The sequence below is a fragment of the Nasonia vitripennis genome (genome assembly GCF_009193385.2).
Source record: "Nasonia vitripennis strain AsymCx chromosome 4 unlocalized genomic scaffold, Nvit_psr_1.1 chr4_random0007, whole genome shotgun sequence".
Classification (NCBI taxonomy): domain Eukaryota; kingdom Metazoa; phylum Arthropoda; class Insecta; order Hymenoptera; family Pteromalidae; genus Nasonia; species Nasonia vitripennis.
This window is the reverse complement of record NW_022279643.1, coordinates 1,081,651-1,100,410: the sequence shown is the minus strand read 5'-3', so window position 1 is coordinate 1,100,410 and position 18,760 is coordinate 1,081,651. Positions and strand designations below refer to the sequence as shown.

Here is an 18,760-nt window from a genome sequence, read left to right as displayed (position 1 = left end):
ACATATATATGGCCTAAGTTTATCCGAAAGTTTATTAAAATTTGACAAAATGAATAAGATTTAAATTAAACGAACAAAATAAACTACAACAGAGTAAAGAAATGTTATCAACGTATTTTTATCTGTATATATATTTTTTGTGCATTTTTAAGCCATTTATTAATGATTTTGATGCAAGAAAAAATGTAAATAAATGATGTTTTCACTAAAACATAAAAGTAGTAACTAGGGTATAAATATATATTTATTAAAGTATTAATTGGTTCAAGGATTTGACATAGAATTATTAAATAAATTCAAGTCTATATTAGCTGTTATTGCATCTGGCCTGGAAATAAATAATGATGCATTCAGAATTTATTGCAAAAATACTGCTTATTTATATGTAGATTTATACGGATGGTATTACATGCCCCCATCGATGCATGTCATTCTCATCCATGCAATAATGGATAACTTTATGGTTGCTATTGGGTTACTTTCTGAAGAAACTCAAGAGAGTAATCACAAAAATATTAAGAATTTTAGGGAGAAGTTTACAAGAAAGTTTTCTCGGTAAATATTATTTAAGTAAAATTTATAATCTGTACATTTTAGAAAGAGTGTGGAAGGTGATTACTGATTTCATGAATTAAATTTCCCCTTACACACTAATTTTGAATCGTATTTTATACCACGAAAATCTGAAACTCAATTTGTATCAAATCAAGTTATACTGAATATTTCATTATTAGCATTGCGACATTGACTGGCCTAATGAGAAGACTATTGGTAAACTCGGATCCACTTATTTCTTTGAACAGTAATAAAACTGCATCGAAACGTATGAGTTTAAATGCAGAAATGAGAATGTTGGGCGTAACAAATGAAACAGCAGAAGAATAATTACAATAATTTTGTATAAAAATAGTTGAATATTAATAGGAAATAAAATTAAATATATGTTTAAAAAAATGGGGTGCTTCATGTAAATTCCTTTAACATTTCTTTACTCTGTTGTAGTTTATTTTGTTCCTTTAATTTAAATCTTATTCATTTTGTCAAATTTTAATAAACTTTCGGATAAACTTAGGCCATATATATATATATATATATATATATATATATATATATATGGCCACACATATATATATATATATATATATATATATATATATATATATATATATATATATATATATATATATATATATATATATATATATATATGTGTGTGTGTGTGTGCGCATGTGTGTACACACACTTTTATACATATATGTCTGTATATGTATATAAATATCAATAAACATAAAATAGGGGTTTTCATGATTTTTCTCCATATCGGGGGATTCATTTTTGGCTTTTTTTACCTAATATGTTTACTTTTCATTTTATATACAGCAATAAGATGAGTGATCAACATGAATTACAAGATTCAATGGTTTTTGTAGAATATTAACTCATTACTATAATGTTCTACATTTTTCTGCAAATTTGAGGTTATTTGTGGACCGTATAACTTTTTTTGGTTTGGCGAATCCTTTCTAGGGACTTGGATTCATATTCTACATACAAAACCCTACAAATTTACCGTTGGACAACCCTTTTATATCGAAAATCCAGTTGAATCAACATTTTTGAAATGAAAAATCCCGTTTCGCACTACTGTGCGACGCTTTGTTGCCAACGATATGAGTTACCCGTACGGGTATGTAGTTCTAAAATGATGAATAAAAAGTATAAACTTAATACAATCTTTTTTATATTTAATAATAACTTACCCAGCTCTGAATTAGGCGTAAAAACCGTTCGCGCGGAGCGCGCGCGTTACAAGCCTCCCGGAGGGGGGCGAGCCATATGGCTAACCTTCGGAGGCTCGCACCGCGCGTGCGTGCGCGCGCAAATGAGCTCCCTGAAGGGGAAGTCTGATGACTTGCCTTCAGCAAGCTCGACGACCGCCCATCCCCCGCTGCGTGTTCGTGGTTCTCCCCCGCCAGGAGGCGTTGCAGTTGCTAGGAGTGTTATAAATCTCACGTGTTGCTCGGTCTGATGAGCATTTCGTGTGCATCACCTGCTCAACCGCATCATGGATATGCGCTGGAGACATCCCTGGACATGCATGATTTGCGGTCCCACTTTGTGTGGCAAGACCGTGTTAGTCATCAATTTTCTCAAATACATCGCACAGATGAGCGATACACAATTTGAGCGTATGTAAAGACCGTACTAGATAGTAAGACAGGCTACGCGAGTCTTACAAATAATTATTTATTCGCGAGAACTAGCCTTCGGCTCGAGAGCCTGTTCTGTTACTAAAGTTACACGCGGACTGTGGAATTGAGGATGTCCCGCGCTGCTAGTCTGCGCGGACGCGTATTTTGCGTGCGGACGGTATTCTGTCCTAGACTGCGTTTGGCGGACATGTGAGTGTCCGTTGTACTTACTGCCGTAGCTGGCAAGTCGCTTGTGACACTTCGGTGTCCTGCGGACTCTACGTTATGTCCGCTCAACTCGTTTCGTGTGTGGATGCTGATGGTTAGTCCACAAGTAATGTGCTCTTACCTGCACGTCGTGACTGCGAAGCTGATTCGAATTTATTTGTTCTGATTGAGGTTTAGTTATTATTATCAATTTAATACACAAGGGTTTTATTTATATTGATTGTTATGTTTTTATTGGCCCAGAGCACTTCACAGACGTTCAATTTACAGAGTTCACGGAGATTCGCTATATTTAGTTTAGGGTGTTGTCGTTTTACAGTTGTATTTAGTAAGTTTAGTCTTATTTATTAATTAATTTCAAAGTACTTATGATTTATCTTAACAACTTACTATTATTAATATCCTGCGCACTCTAGATGGTTCTAATCACCCCTTGTGGCAAATGCTGACTGTATTATCTACACGCGTTTACGTGGCAATTTAAAATAAGGATGGTCAACTGCTCTTGCTAACGCCGGAGATTCCACTCGATGGACTTTAGCTTGTACTTCTCTTTGTGGCACTGATTCGTATTTAAAGGGCTCTCCGGTGTATGCTATGCCAAGGGACGGATTTAGCACGCTCCCAAGGTGTTGGACGGATTTAACACGCTCCAAACACTAACACTAGCAAACACCGACGCCTTACTTTAGAATCAGTCGTAACCGCCAGGGAGTCAGTCACTACGCAAAAAGGCACTGCGTGGATCGGCTCCGGGATTTTTAAAGCCTCGGTGCCGATGCAAGCAGTTATAAAATTTAGATGAAGAAGATCGCGCTAGTCCAATCAGCATTTAGCATATTAAGGATTGACACGTACCCTTTGCAGTCGTCTTTCACGCGCACGAGGAGTGGTGACACAGAGGTCAGAGCACTCGCTCCGATTTTCGGCGCTCAGTTGTGTAATGTCGCAGTCGGATGCACCTGCGATCCGTATGCACTATCTACGTGCTCACACTGTTGCCGGTTCGCAGGATGTACAAATGTATAATTTAAGAGTATAAACGTGGGACATTACACGTATATTACTCTACTATAGAGAATGGCAGCCTGCTTATAAGGAATTTGCTAGTGGTGGTAGTATTGAATTTCACGAGGGATTGCCAAAGCCGGAGGACTATAGTGGAGATCCCGAACGACCAAAACTCTTGATTTTCGACGATATGATGCGCGAGTCGTCCAGTGCGTGTGTAGTTAATCTATTTATCAAGGGAAGCCATCATTGTAATTTGAGCATTTTTTTTCTCTCGCAAAATCTCTTTAATCGGGGTCAGCGAGAAATATCGTTGAACTCCAATTGCATAGTTATATTTAAGAACCCTTGCGATCGCTCGCAAATACATCTCGCCCGACAGCTTCATCCCGAGGATACGAAATTTTTGCAAGAAGCCTATAGCGATGCTGTCTCTCGACCATTTCATTATCTACTGTTGGACATGAAGCAAGATACACCGGAAAATTGCCGGTATCGCACGTGCATATTCCCGTTCGATCAGCATCAGTGTATGTGCCGCGCAAACAGAGTAAAAGTAACTCCGTCATCGAAAATGTGCCAGTCGTTCGTGTGTGATGGATCGAGCAACATCGACAGCAGCAACAGTAGCGCCACCACAGCTAACATCAAGTAATCAGCAGCAGCAGCGTCATCACTATCCCATTAGACAAAAGTATCTGGATATATTGAAAGTGCTGTGCTGTCATCTTGACACGATGCAGCGCACAGCTCTGCTACGTCAAGCCTGCCCCAAACTTGTAATAAGCCTGGTCGAGTGTGTACTGAATATTCTGCGTGGAAACGTACCCTTGAGCAGACGTTATAAGAGCATGTTACGTAAACACGTATTATTTCTGCGCAAAATCATAGCTCCAGAACAGACGATAGAGACTCGCAAGAGACTTTTAATTAAAGCTCAAAAACTTGTGCCGGTAATAGTAAAACCTGTTTTATCAGCATGGAGCATGCTACGAAAATGATTTTAGTATCTCAAGAGTGTATCGAGAGTGTGAGACAGCAGTAGCAGCAGCAAAAACGTCAATATTTACCAATAACAGCAACAGCACCACCACCACCACCGTCAAAAACAACTATCACAGACGAGTGTGGGGCTGGCAGTAGTAATGACAACTACCTCGACACAGTTCAGACACCGGGCTCCGAGGTATTACGACTGGACGACAAGATAAACAAGATTTTGAACTCGAGTAAATTGGATGATCGGCAAAAGTACTCCATGTAACAACAGGTGTTGCAATGGTTCCTACACTACAAAAAACAAAGTAGCGAGGACGATGAAGCCGGTAATGAGTTGTTGTTGCCGACAGTCGATAAAACATTACCACCACTGCACTCTATTACTACAAATGGTGATGGTGAAGTAATACTCTATCTACATGTTATCAATAGTGTACCGCCAAGTCTTCGTCAAAATGCACGAAATTTAATGAATAGCCTTCCTCGATCTGGTAGCATTGCCTGGATTAAACTCGGTATGATTACGGTAGATGGCGTGCGTGCACGAGGTGTTAATATTTTAGACTTGGTGAACAAAGCTGTGAGACGTAGAAAAAGGCCACCCTCTTGTAGCTTCGATCAGTTTGTTCGCGTACTTCGTAAGGCATACGTACCTCTGGAATTTATAGGGAATAACAAACTTCATCTTGCTGTAGCAACTGCTGTAGCAGAAGAACCTAACAGTAGCAACAATAGTAATTCTCTGCTGACTGCTTCTGACACATCATTATTATCTGTACCAGATCGACAATAACAACCACAACAATAACAACTAGCATCCAGTGGAAGCACTAGTGACGAGGACGACGACGACGACGACGACGAGGAGGAGGACTACGACGAAGAGAAAACACTAGATCCGTATAATTTGACATTTTTGAAGTATCGCAAAGGCGATAGAAAGAGAAAACGAGGTGGTAGCAGTCGTGCAGCAGCAGTCGACACTTCGGTAGATACTTCAATAAGATCTGTAGCGCCACCTGCTAAAAACAAGTAGTACTAAAAGAACCCACGCTTGGCCATATAAGATGGCAGCATCACAAAGAGTAAACACAGAGTTATCTAGTGTGCTGGACACGCTAATCAATCGAATGCCTTTCGAGATGCATATACCGGGATACCATCTTCTCGGGCCGGGTACCCATCTTGAGGAGATACTGACACGTGGTGAGACCGGCATAAACCCTCGGGATAGAGCCTGTCTCGAGCACGATATCGCATATTCGCGCAATTATGGCTGTGGTGGTGGTGGTAATGGTGGCGGCAGTAGTGGTGGGGGGCATACTGAAGCTGATTGTCGACTGGCTGAGCGTGCTTTTTCACGTATGCTATCTCGTCAGGTAGTCGCCAGGTAGTGAGGAGAGAAGCGTCGCTTTATTAACTGTTTTGTGTATGGTTGGTAAAATTACTTTTGATAGGGTTTATCGACGATTCAGACAGGCTATAAAATGTACAAGGAGAAAGAGGTCGAGATTAGTTGGTAGGAGACAGTCAACGAATGGAGAGCAAACTAGAAAAACTGTACTATGGCATGCTAACTCCATCAGCATACGCTGGTGGAGACACACGCAAAAATTTCGCTCGAACGAGGTGAGAGAGTGGCTCGAGAGTCAGGATGCGCACACAATGCATAAAATGATATCGTTTTCCTCGTCGCTCTTACCGGGTTTTCAGTCCGTACGAGTTGTGGGAGGCTGATTTAGCTGACATTCGCTCTCTTAAAACGTATAATGATCAATACAGCTACTTACTGTGTGGATTGAGCTATTTCGTGATAAAACGGTTATATGTGTGGCCACTGGTCTGGAGCAGATTTTACAGCGAAACGATGGCAGACAGCCTATATACTTTCAAACGGACAAGGGCAAATAATTCATTGGACGCGAAGTGCAGAATTTGCTGAAAAAAAGAAACATTATTTACCGTGCTGTGCGAGACCCCGACGTTAAGGCAGCAGTCGCCGAGCGTTTTATCAGAACTCTTAAAGAGCGAATATGGCGCTACTTCACACATCTCAACACAATACGCTACATTGACGTGCTGGACGGCATTATACAGTCATATAATAATTCGTATATGTATAATGCAGCTAAAGCTCGTGAAAATTTAGCGCGGCGCTACCGTGTCAAACGACAGTTACGCTGTACCCATAAATATAATGTTCAAGACTTGGTTCGAGTTAGTCGTGCTCGGACAGCCTTTCGAAAAGCATACAACGATGGCTGGATACGAGGAGACATCCGCCCGTCTACACACTCGAGGATCTGGAGGGCGAAAAAATTGACGGCTATTTTTACGAAGAGCAGCTGAGCAGAGTGCGCAAAGATTTGTCTGGCGACGTTTTTTATATCGACCAGGTATTACGCCGTAGGGGCAAAGGAAAGAGTATTTTGTGAGTTGGAAGGGGTACCCTGAAAAATTTAATTCTTGGGTGTCTGCTAAAGATCTTGTAAATCTTCAAAACAATGGCGATGATGATGACGGATGAATTCTACATGGTTTTGTTCAGTGGTACTCACTCATTTTCTCTATCTGAAAAGTTGTGTGAAATATTAGGCTTAAAAAGTGGAGAATTATTAACTTGTGATGGTAAAAAAGACAGCTACATTATCGGTAATAGACCGGCAAATCTTGAAAATGGTTTACCGAGCGTGCTGATGGTTTATAGCAGTATTTGTTAGCCTTACGTGACAGGTGATGTTTGTTCACGACTGCTACGTGCTGTGGCTCTTCAGTTACATGATTATACTTACGGTAGAATACAAATTCAGAACTTTATCCCACCAATTTATGTGCCCTTGATGTCCTCGTCTTTTCAGTCAATCGAGATAGATATAAGAGGCGAGCATGGACATCCTGTCCTATTTGACTACGGTGCGTTGACGGTGACACTTCATTTTAAGCTCACAAATTAAAAATGCCTGACTACAGTATTTTGCTTGCCCACCAAATAGGCTGTGGTGACGGTGGTGGGGATAATTACGTTACAATTGATCGTAGGCGTTATCAGACTAGCGCGGGCATTGGCAGTTATTCAAAAGGTTTATTTCGCGGTGCTCTACCTCTTGTGAGGCGTGGCACTAAGTCTGTCGGTAAAGAGGCTGCTCGTGCTAGTGCAAAGATCATGGATGATGTGGTGAACAAGACACTGACACTTGTGACTCGTTGAAGTCAGAGTTATCACTCTTTGAATTGCCGCCAACACAGACGGTAATTACCGATTAAGCACCAATAGAATTTACGATCCCTGGCAACTGTGAATATCTAGATTTAGCGCACACAATGCTGAGTCTACGTGTGTATATAACACCGACGAAGCCATCAGAGAAAAATACGCCAGTACTAGTCGTTGGGCCTGTGAATAATTTTATGCATCCGCTGTTCAATCAAGTGGATGTATTTTTCTATCAAAAACCAGTATTACCACCAAATAACGCCTACGCATAGAGATCGTACATTGAGACGTTATTAAATTACGGCCCAGCAGCAAAAAACTCACACTTGAGCAGCATCTTGTGGTATGATGACACGGCCGGTAAAATGGATAACACTGATGCTGGTAATGTAGGTTTCTTCAGACGACAAGTAGTTATGACAAATAATAAAATTGATTTATTGGGCTACTTACACGTGGATGTGCAATATATGGATAGACTGTTACTTGGTGGTGTTGAGGTACGTGTACGTCTTGTGCGTTCTCGTAACAGCTTCTGTTTAATGGATCCCGATTCTGCATATACTGTACACATAACTAAAGCGACACTATTTGTTCGCCGCGTAAGGGTTAATTCGGGTATTTCATTGGCTCACGAAAAAATGTTTTTTAAAGTCACAGCAAAGTACCCGCTTAGACAGGTAGAGGTGAAAAACGTAACCCTGAACAGTGGTGTGTAAGGTCAGTCGATAGATAATGTCATACTGGGTCAATTGCCGAAAAGAATCATAATTGGATTTATTGAAAATAAGGCTTATAACGGTGTACAAGTCCCATCAAAACCACTGCAGCCTGACTTCAAAAAGACAAAGATGTATGTGGATGCATATCCCAGACTCTTCTCGGGTACGGGGGTACATTTTTCAAATTCCGGTAATTCGATAACACGCGAGGCATACCCAAATGGCTACTGTCTTTTGTGATTAAATCTTCTGATTAAATTCTAATGACACCCATTGGAATTTAATCAGAAGAGGTAGTGTGAGAATTGACATGAGATTTGATGACGCATTAGACAGTGCTGGGGTCACGATTATTCGGAGGGTCGCTCAAATGCTAACTTCAGGGGGCATCGCGGTAAGAGCGATCTGCTTTGTCCCGTAACGTCAGCCATCGGACGATCCTGCATCAATTAAAAAATGTTCGAATTACTGGTAGCTGCGCCCATGAATAAGAAAATTGAATATTAATCTTGGAACGAGTGAAAGAACTCAGAGTGAGTTCCAACAAAAGGAAAGGGTTGAGTGAGTGAAGGATTCTTTTTAATTAACACACACGATTTCGCGGTACACAAAAAGCACTTGCTTTGGCGTAAAAACCCTCACGGTTTAGAGGGAAAAGCCTCAGCAAGTGTAAGCTTTATTGAAAATAAGGAAAGGGAAACTATACAAATAAAAGAAAGAGAACAGTGACTCTAAAAGAGAAAAAACTCAAGTGAAAGAACGCACGCAAACGCAAAGACGCGAGGTACTTTTCCGCACGCAGAGAGAGCTCTCTTACCGCAAAGACGAACGCAAAAACCGCCGCTGAAGAGGGCGTTGAGCAGGGCTCGTCGTAGTCCGCCGCTGCTTCCGTCCTGGTCCTGGAGGTCTGGAAGCCGGGCCTGGGGAGCGAAAGGATGGTCCGCAACCGTGCACCAAGCGCGCCCCGACGTCTCGGGGAGCCAGACGCTTGGCACGAGGGCAACAAGGGGTATTGCCGCTGTTCGCTCGCCCCGAACGAGTCACGTACAACACGTGGACACCTTCGCCAACAAACCTTAAGACTATCGCCTCGAGGCACACTCACACACTCGCACAAATACACACACGCGAATGACGCGATCGCGAATTTTCCGCTAAACACTACCAACACGGCGCAGAACGAGGTGAACAGTGATAGCTCTGAGAAGAACAAGTCACTGGCTCACAGTCAGAAGACAAAAAAATCGAAAAGCGTAAGGAAGCCAAACGTGCGAAGCGCTAGGCAGTCCGAACAGGAATCCGCGCGCGCGGGCCCTTCGCGCGCTCGCAAGCGGGGCCGGCGGTGCGCAACTCGACGCATGCGCGCGCGCTCTCAACGTCGCAACGGAGAGCGAGCAGCGGCGCGAAATTCAAAAAGCCTAAATTTACACCTACACTACTTGAACGAATAAAACGAACTGAACAAAAATGTAAATCTCAAACTAAAAAAACAAGAACTCTAAGCCAGGGCTGTTAATCCACCTTGCGTAAGTATACTATAAGTATACTATACGTATACTATACGTACAAAACAGGTATAATAAACAAGGCACAGTATAGTTTAAAAATCAGTAAAATAAATTTCTGTAATTAAATTTTGAATTTCGGGCAACTAATTAGGTCCTAAAAGAATAAAAGTTACTGTAAAAAAATGATTTTTTAACTTTAATAACAGTTATAAATATTCATTGAACATTTTACGTAATTTTACCCGAATCACATTATTGAAATTATAAAAAATTTCAGCATTACAGGCGGTTGAATAATGAACTATATGAAAAGTATGAATTATGTAGACATAATTATAATAATCTCAACGTTTAAACAATAATATTAATGTAATAAAACGATAAAGCCCCTTTTACACTATGTACTGGAATTGTAAAATATTTTATGAATTATAAGTAGTTTTTGGGGTCGCTGATTACAAATCTGATATCAGATTTACAAAATAATTTGTTTAAACAACGTTGTTTATGCAAATTACTGCATAATTGGAGTTTAAAGAGAAAACCATGTACTATAAGAAGTTTTTTAGTGTCGCTGTCGGTCGGGTCGGTAACTGAACTACCCCGTGCTCTCCCAGCTCAATAGTTTTTTTAAAAAAACTTCTCGGCACATCGGAGAAAGGTGAGCAAAGCAAGAATAAAATCTACAACCAAAGTGCTTAAACCCAACTACACCACGCTTCCCGAGGGTCATAATTTATTTTAACAACACCTCGGCACATCGAAGGAAGGCAAGCGGAGCGTGGATAAAATCTAAAACTAAAGCGCTTAAACACAACTACACCACGCTTTCCGAGGGTAATTATTTATTTTAACAACACCTCGGCACATCGAAGGAAGGCGAGCGGAGCGCGGATAAAATCTGAAACCAAAGCACTTAAACTCAGCTACCCCATGCTCCCCAAAGGTAATAATTCTTTTAAACAACACCTCGGCACATCGAAAGAAGGCGAGCGGAGCGAGGAATCAATCAAAAACCCGCGTCTCAAGTATACCTAAAATCTTAGGTTCGCCGAGAAAGTGACTTGGCAACGCTGTCCGTGTAGTAAGAGAGGGGGAATTCGCGGCCTCGCGGACACGAGTTGTGTTGCCGCGGGAGAGTGGGGAAAGAGAGAAAGACGGACTATGCCTCTCCTCTGTTTTATTGAGTCGGGACTGGCTATGCCGGCTTGTTTACATTTGTATATACAGCTGTGAGTGTCTAAAAATATTGTATGAAATTGTAGTGTGCGCTTATATTAGTTGGCCCGATTGACCGTTAATCTCAGTGCTATGTCGCAAAGCTCGAGAGTTCGCGAGCACTGAGTACTGAGTTGTAGGTCGAGATGGGGTTAACCAGGCAAGTTTAAGAGGCTCTGGTCAACACGCAGGACTTTAGAAGAAATCCGGCGCTCCGTATGTGTGTATCTGCGCGTGAGTTTAGAGTCTTGAGTTTTATTAATTTAAAGAGAAACGCATCCATCAGTAGGGAACCTTCGACCACAATAAATTTAATAAATCATCGAGTTTAATGCGTCATAAATTAAAGAGAGTTTTCTTTCTTTCTTAATTTCCCTCTTAAACCCAGAATCACAAAAAAATCTCATTCATAAAAAAATAGAAACATGATTATTTTTGAGCGTGATCATATTTTCTTTACAATTTTTGATGAGTGAAAGTAATGAACTTTTTTATTATGTAATCAAATAACATTATATTTATTTAGGTTCTCTTCTGTATTCTTTTAGATCATTTATATGAAATCTTCCTTTTTCTTTTTGCTTATCAAATAATAAATAAGTTGTATTACCAATTTTTTTTAAGATTTCATATGGACCTTCGTAAATTGAAAAGAATTTTGCAATTTTTTTATTGTCTAAATCTGAAATGTTATTTGATTTTAATACAACTTCTTCTCCCTCTTTAAATTCAACAAAAAATGTTTTCTTTTGTAAATTATATTTTTCTGCACGTTTTGCGGTTTCTGTAGTTCTTCTGAATTAAAGTTAGGATGTCGACTTAACATATCGTCTAGAACGTTTTCTTTATCCGATACGTGATGAATCACTAAGTTATAATCTTGAGTATCCGAAATCCAATGACAAATTCGGTTGCCAACAAATTTGCATTTGAATAAGAATATTAAAGCTTTGTGATCCGTTTTTATATAAACTTCTGCGACTCGTAAATAGGTACTTAATTTTTGTAAACTCCATACAACCGCGAGGAGTTCTTTCTCTGTTGTGAAGTATGTTCTTTCTGCTGCTTTGAGCGTTCTACTGATATATATATATATATATATATATATATATGTGTGTGTGTGTATATATAATAACCCGTTCATCCAGGCGTATAGCGAGGATTATATGCTGGATCAACGAATCACCTTTTTCGGATTTTAAATCAGATTCATGATGAGCTACTCCGATCGAGCATTTGAATTACTGGAGGACGATGAGACGACAATACGCAAAGACTCTGGCGAGTCTAGGACGAAAAAAGTGCGTAAACCTTCACTAGTGTTTAAAAGAGTGACGTTTGACAGGTTAAAAGCCTTGTCTAAAATAATAGATCATAGAATTAAATACCTATTAAAAGTTAAAGAGGCTATAACAATTATTGCAAAAGAGCTGGGTGACTATAGCAAAGATAAATTAGTAAATAGCAAAAATGCCCAGTACACATATTTCACTTCTTACAATGTTGAACGGGCAATGAGAGATTTTGACGAGACGCTTGTAGATAAGAAAAATATATATTTAGGTTTAGAAGCTAGTTGCATACTCAAATACAACTATATATAAGAATACATAACTATAATTGTATTTAGTTTAAGAGTTTTGAATAAATATAATTGTTAAACACATATAAATATTTCTACTCACTTACCTGTGTATTTCATCCAACACTACCTAGCCCTGTTTATACACTCGTCATAGTTATAAGCTAGATTTTAAGTTTATCCATAAGTGTATTAAATTCTCTCTCTCTCACACACACACACACACACACACACACAAATAAAACACGCACGCATGCGCGCTCACACACACACACGAACCTGATATTTAAGAAATGATTTAACAGTGTTGTCGTGGTTCAGTGATAAAATGCCTGTCTCGAACTCCGAGGAATGAAGGTTCAAGCTCGGGTCAAAAATACCTCTTAAAATCAAGATACTGTTAAGGAGAGGGGGTGCTCTATTCGCAATAAAAAGGGTAATATGCTGAGTACGCATAGAGGAGGGCAGTGGTGGTGGTGGAAGCACCCTCCACACCATGCATCGGTCGTTCGTCGATCGTCGGGGTGTCAACACCTTAACAAGTAAGTCACTCCATCGCTCTCCAAAATGTCTCGGAAAATCAGAGGCACTTTGGATAGAAAGAAAAGGGGGAGAGGTTCTCTCCAATGTGTTTCGAAAAATCAGTGGCACTTTGGATAGAAAGAAAAGGGGGGGGAGAGGTTCTCTTCAAAGTGTCACGAAAAGTCGGAGGCACTTTGGATAGAAAGAGGGAGAGTGGAGGAGATCTTTCCAAAGTACAAATGGCATCATGGGGAGTAAACAATCATGACCTTGGCCTTGACCTCTCACTGACTCGGGGGTGGGGGGGGTCAAGGTCGGTTTTGTTTACTTTCTCCATGGTGCCTGGGTACTACTGTTGTCGCCTGAAATCAATTCAGAAATGATTTAAAACCATCTTTGGCTTACGCTTAATAGATTTTTTACATACTATGTACATACCTGTAAAACTCTACACTAAATTCACGAAAACGAGCACATGCATCTGGTGATGCCGTTGCCCAAACTCTGTGTTTATAAACTGTGCAACGGTAATCAATGGTATTAGTATGTCTACGCATTCCTTCTTCACTCGATACTCGAGGTGCAACACTAGGAATCTATTCACGTCGTGCTACAGCCTCTGGATTTAGCTACATTTTATATATGCGATGAGCCTGACCTCCCATGGTCGTTCTAAACATAAATGAATATTATAAAAGCTGATTCTTTAGTAATAATATGATACATTAAATTTAAAAATATAAGTCAGTAATAGAGTCTATCCATTAAAAAAGGGTTGTTCCAGCACATGAATATTCCACTGAATGTTGATATGAATATCAGCTGTAACATCTAGCGTTGCAGCAACCTGTGATATGTACGCTGGACATGATACTGATCATAATCTTCTTGAGATCTCACATTATGTATTATAGATATCAACGTTTGTTTCCACAGGGGACACGCTGTTTTCATCTTAGACCACTGTATCAAGCAGGAAAAATAAAACTAATGTAAGCAGCTGTCGGAGAAGGAAATCTGAATCTTCATCAAGTAAATGCTTGTCAACTATATCGCCGTACTGCAAATCTTGTACCATATTCTGCTGCAACCATATCTCAAAAACCTTCTTTCTTTGTTTTTTCCAATTTTTATAAAATGAGCTCCAGGATGCACATTGAATATGTCAATATTTTTGCCATGTATACATTAACTCGGAAATGCCAACTTGTTCAATTCTCAGATTTGGATCTAGTGAAATGATACTTCTACTGGAAAAGTCAATTCTTTTTCTGATAAATTTCCCCTAAATCTACCTCGCTTTCTCTTCAGACTCTGAATAAGTACTTGTAACGGACCGCTACTATTCGATTTGAATCATAAGAAATGCGTGCGCAGATAGTGAGAGACGCGAGACAATAAGTGTGACATGTATGTATGAGTGCGAGAGATGGAAAGAGTGAGGGTGAAAAGAATAGAGAAGGAATGCGTGCGCAGATAATGAGAAAGAAAGGGAGTATGAAGTAAGAAGAGTAAAGACGTCTGCGAACATTTAGAGCGTGTGTGGGGAGAGAGAACGGGGACATTTGCACATAGGTTGGGGAATAAGCGGCGAACCGAACTAATGATTGGCCTAGATGATTTTGTAATCGGTAGTCGGCGCTGAAGCATCTAGAGAGCCACAGCTTAGCTCTCTACATTTGCTAACTTAATTCACCATCTACTTGCGACTTATAATTGCAGTTGGTAGCGATTCAGATAAACAAATTAAAAATAATAAAGATATTTATTCTGTTCTTAAGATTTTATGTATAATTTCTCCCTTTCTTTCTTAGATATCCTGTAGTCCTCCTATTATCAAAAAGAACCTTTACATACTTTCAATGGATTCGTGGGCTGCAAACTCGGAGGAATACTATTTATGTAGAGAGCACAAACCAGTTGTAAGAACTCGCAGGCCTTGTTATAGTTTTGAATTTTTCCACTAGACTGTCTGTATATTTGTATAGTATTATTGCATAACACAATTTTCGTAAGCTTTATAGTATAGTTAGATTGTCTTCGTTTCTTCCAGCCTTCAAGTCAGAAGCTACACTTTGAGGTATGCAAATGCTTGGTACAGGTATTGTCGCCAGAATCATTCAAATTAATGCGTTGCATTGCAGGTTCATCAATAAAAGAGGAATATCCTTCTCTTTTATACGTTCTAGAACACCCACAACTTCCAGTAGATTTAAAATCGATATTAATCCACTCTGTAAAATAGACTCCAGTTCTTTGTTATCCTCTACAACCTTGTGATACTCGGACAGCTTGATCTGTTCAGCAAGATCGGTGGGTTACTTGTTTTTGCAGCTTGCTGTGATGCACCGTCAACTGGTACTGTACCTCTTGAATTTTTCTAAGCATTTTTTCTGACTTGTCATTAGACACCGAACTACGCTGAGTTTGTGGTTGTACTCTAGCCGGTGAGGATATGCTATCACCACAAGCCATTGTAGCTAAAGCTACATATTCCATAAAATTCATTGTGAAAACATACATGACTGTCGAAGAATAATTTAATGCAGAGAAAAATGAATTGTTTCATTCCTGTACACTCTCGACTAATATTCTTAAAGGACATTTCGGTGTCAAAACTGCTATTAAATCCCAAATACTGATAACTGCTAAAATAGCCCATGCTGTCTATGAATTCGGGTAAATATTTGATGAAAACGACAGCCATCAAAGCAGCTATAAAAATCAGATATGCCTGTTGCAAAGATAATGGATCTTGCCAATGGATGCATACTATGCCAACAAAAAATGTAATATCAGTGAACTAATGACTAAGCAGGCAGAGTAGTTTTGTAAAACCTGTATTTATAGTAAACAATTAATATCACAATCGTGAAAATTAGCAACGGCTTGCCAAGCTTTGGTGCCTAAATCATTAGTTTCTTCATGGAATGGCGTATACACTAGATATACTCCTTTAGTGGTATAAAAACCAATAGAACTAATCATAGCTACAACTACCAGCATACATAAACAAACAGGCACAAATAGTTTTTTGACGTGAACTGCTCCATACTTTAGCTCTTCTTCTACCTCATCTTGATCATTATGATCTGCTGGATTTCCTGGAGGATCTGGACCTGAATATTCTCTCCTACTCCTACTGCTACCATCTTCCATGTGAACTTCAGGAACTCCATTTCCCATCTCGATACTACTAATTTTTGTATTTCTCGGGAACAATCTTTGTTGAAGGTGGAAAGACAAGTTTTCTTGACGGTACCATTAAATTCTCCACAGTGATGCTCTTCTTGGCTTTTTCCAAAATTTGCTTCCTGTACTTTTTTACTCAAATTAGGATTCGAAACTCAACATCTTGTCCTTTAGATTGAGCATAACTTTCGAGAACTTTTTGCACATACTCTGCAGTATTTCTATAATAAACTATAGTAGTCAACGTGACTAGCAGCTACAGGTCTATGTAACCATAATCACTAATGCACTTGTTGAGGAACTTGTTGCCGGTGTTGCTGCACTTGTTTGCATTGTTGCAGGTACCCATCTTGTTGTAGAGCAGACCATAGGCCAAAAGCACGTGTCCATTATCCTGGCTGTAAAGACTTTTGACCATCACATGCAGGTAAGGCTGCTGTTTCATTTGGTGCTTGCTATCTACCCTGAAGGAGACGTGCAAGATTATGCGCGCGAGATCCGTCTCCCAGTACTGTTGTTTCACCATTTTTGCAGTTGCTTTACCAGCTACATCTGACCTCCGCGATTCTAAGCCACGAGATGAGTTCATATATACGATAGTCCATATACGCCCATTGCTATCCACGGCAACGGAAGTTGATGTAGGCCAATTGCTTTTCAGAGCAATGCACGTTTATCAAAGTTCTGGCAATAAAAAGGACGATCTTATTTTCGTATTTTTAATATACGTGCGTTGCTCCGGAAAGATATTGGCTTACATCAAAGACCGTTACCGCGAAAAGCAATGGGAGTATATATGATATTTAGGATTTATTTATTAGTTCAAATATACGTCATTGCAGCGGACAGTCAAACGAATTTTCAGACGAACGGAGCTTAGTATTTTATGTAGTATCGACGTAAAGAAGGTCTACGTTCCGTGCTCGTGAAATCGTAAATGCCACAGTTCCATGGAACACTGGCATTCGCTACTAGGGCTGATAGCCCAGCGAGGTCTTAATGAGCATAAGAACCGCGACCACCTATCTCTGCAATACATTAATAAATTTAGTCTAACATTATTAATATCATTAACAACAGCGCTCCATTTGCTCGTGAAGTCGTTCGACTCTCGATGACATGGGCGGATGCCAGCGTTACTCATAAGGTTGCGGTTTACACAGAAAACGAGTGGAACTAGTCTTTTCAATGCTGGCAGCCGATGGCTTACCGGACTGCGGCCAGCGTTACGCGTACAGAGAGCCCAACGAGTTATCAACAATGTAACTCAGAAAACCATTCCTTAATAAATAGCGAGGAATCAGCAAAGGCTGCAACTAAAACCCGTTCTGGCATCCGCTGTCAGATGGAAGAGCCGAACGAGGTAGATGGAACAGACCGCTGTCGAAAATTAAGTTCTTTTTGCCGTAAGTCAGTTCGACTCTGGCTTCCGCCATAGGTTGCGAAAGGCCAAACGGGTTTTCAGAGCCCTGGTATCCGCTTGCAGATAGAAAAGCCGAACGAGGTATGGAAATGGTTTGGCAATGAAAAAACTGCAATTTTCTTTTTTTTCGCTTATTCTGGTACCTTTTTGTGTATAAAACATTTTCTAAACATTTAAATCAAATCCCTGCATTCATACCAGAACTACAGGTGTACAAAGTATCCTCCTTGAGTTTAAGCCCATAAGAAACATGCATTCACTTGGAATCCTACGGACCGTGAGCTGAAATCAGTAAAAACAACATTTAGAGAAAATCAACTTTAAAGTTTATGAAAATTGTTGAAAGTGTAACTTAAATTAGTGCTTACCAAATCCTTTGGGACCAAGTTTTCTATGTTCTACACATATAGACCTTGACTCTCAGCAATTATGAGTTATATTCACTTATACCTCTGGGTTCTGTACGGCTTTTCTTACCTGCAACCAAAAAAAGGCATTTAATGAATTTTTATAAAAATGTGATAAAAAGGTTATTTTATCCTTGATAATAATAACACTTTATACTTATCTTTCCTTTTGGTCAGTGTGAAGAATCTTCAATTTAAAACTGCAGAAAATTACCAGTCTAACTTCCAAATGTTTGATCCAGGTGCTCCAGTCTCTGTAGCGGCTTTTTTTCTATCACTGCAGTCTTCATAGAGTCCTTAGCAACTTTCTCACGTACTTCACTAAATTATTCGTTGATTGTATTATATGCAGACTGAGCCATGGGTTTGAAGCAGTCCATCAATCCACAAAATGTTGATAGACTAGTGTGTTCAAGTCCGAGAGCATGAAAAGTAACCACTGCTCTTCTGTTGTTCTCCCAAGCATGGTTCTAGACGCCAACTTTTCTGCATGACTTGCCAGCTGACCACACTCAATGCACACTTCTTCAATCTTGAATCCT

The 18,760-nt window shown here is 39.8% G+C and overlaps 1 protein-coding gene across 7 annotated transcripts in view; it reads left to right on the top strand.

Moving 5' to 3' along the window:
• Positions 1-18,760, top strand: part of LOC103316546 — a 463,261-nt gene that overhangs the window by 217,681 nt on the left and 226,820 nt on the right. The gene's annotated exons all lie outside the window — the stretch shown is intronic.